Source organism: Malaclemys terrapin, chromosome 12 (assembly GCF_027887155.1).
Source record: "Malaclemys terrapin pileata isolate rMalTer1 chromosome 12, rMalTer1.hap1, whole genome shotgun sequence".
Taxonomy (NCBI): Eukaryota; Metazoa; Chordata; order Testudines; family Emydidae; genus Malaclemys; species Malaclemys terrapin.
The window spans coordinates 28,441,516-28,443,303 of record NC_071516.1 but is presented as its reverse complement, the minus strand read 5'-3'; positions in this window follow the sequence as shown (position 1 = coordinate 28,443,303).

Genomic DNA, 1,788 nt, shown 5'->3' with positions numbered 1-1,788 from the left:
AGTCAACAGTTTGCAAACAACCCATAGGTTAAAGGTTGTTCACATAAACCATCTATTCCTAGCAGTGCCATTAACCTTAGGCTAGTCATGTGGGACCAGATTTTTAAAAGAGCTCAGCACCCAGTTGTCACATTGTGGGGTGCAATCCAGACCAGTGAGGGGTTGTGTCATTGCCTGCCCTGCAATCCTGGGTACTGCAAGTGCCTTGCGGGTGTTGCTCACAGCCCAGACACTCACAGCCAGCAGACCAGCATGCAGTATCCTGTGTGTGTGTGCTATGCAGCCCTGGTTCAGTGCTCTGACCCCAGCAGCCTGTCTACAAGACAACAGCCCCACTCTGCTCTCTGTCACCCGGTTACCTTACACAGAGGTGACACCAGTGCACTCCCGGTTCCAAATTTTCCCCAAACCACGTGCAATGTCCAGCCCTCTCCTGGGCCATTCAGAGAGATACTGTAGTTTGCTTCTCTAAAGAGACAAAAAAGACATGACAACTTATTAATTTAACCTGGGGTAAATACACCCTTCCCTTCAAGCACAGCACTGAGTTGGTTTACTGTAAAAATAAAACAAGTTTATTAATGAAAAGGACATAGCTGAAGTAATACCACATAGGAGGAAAACAGTTAGAAAGGGTTACAAACAAATTAAAGAAAAGATATGCTTTCTAATCGCTAAGATCTAACCTTACAAGCAACAGTCTTTGCTCAAGGTCCTTACCAATCTTCCATTCGCAGAGACTTCAACCCCCTTGGTTGAAGGACCCATCTATCTCAGCTTGCAAGAGCTCTGGCCTCTTGTGTCTGTCCAGTGATGGATGCCAAGATGCTTCTCCTCTATCTTTATATCTTCCCCAGACACAGGATGACCTCACACTGTTCTTCCCTTCCTGTGGGCTTCCCACCCCTCTGCTGATTTGTATGTAAATGGGGCTTCCATTGTTTCTGGTCACACCTTGCTTAATGTCATTGGAAACAGGTAGATAGCTGCCTTCCCTCCAGTCTGGGAGGGGCCTGGTTTCTCCCCATGCTTGGTCATAGACTTTAAAGCATAATATCATTATGTATCCATGTTAATACCTCATATAGTGTTAATACATACACCTCATTATGCTATTAATCACAATGTGTCATTAGCTTTCAGGAAAGACCTTATCTGATACACTTTTATAATACAGTAATATTGTATGAATTCAGTTGACTCAATTACTTATCATTTGGGGTTCAGACCCACTGTCTTTATAGCCCAGATAAAGTCTCTCCTGCTGGGATGTAGACGCCCTGCTGTCTATTGTCCCACTTGATAGCTTTGTTTATCTTAGATGTAAATGGGCCTTTATTGTCTCTGCCTGACAACCCATGTGGAGAGACAAGCAAATATGCATCCCTTTGTCTAGGGCAGACTGGGTTTATGCATTGCTTGCCAAACACATGTTAAGAATATAATTTTAGTACCTATTCATAACTCTTTGTACACACCCTGTGCATGCATTATGCAAGAATATTAAGGATCAGTGAATGATTAGTTTTCCAGTGATAGCTTACATGCTGCTTTAGATATAGGTTATGACAACAGTGTGCTAGGTGTAGTGAGTGTGTGAGTAAACCACGAATAGGCCTGTGTGACACCAATATTCTGAGTTCTTTTGCATATCTTGCCTGTAAGGCATAGCTGTCAATATTATGCACACTGTTACCTCGACTGCATGCAAAAAATAGGGACTCAAACATACAAATGGATAGTTACATTAATAACTGACCATTTGCCTGTGCACACAGCTGTAATTAT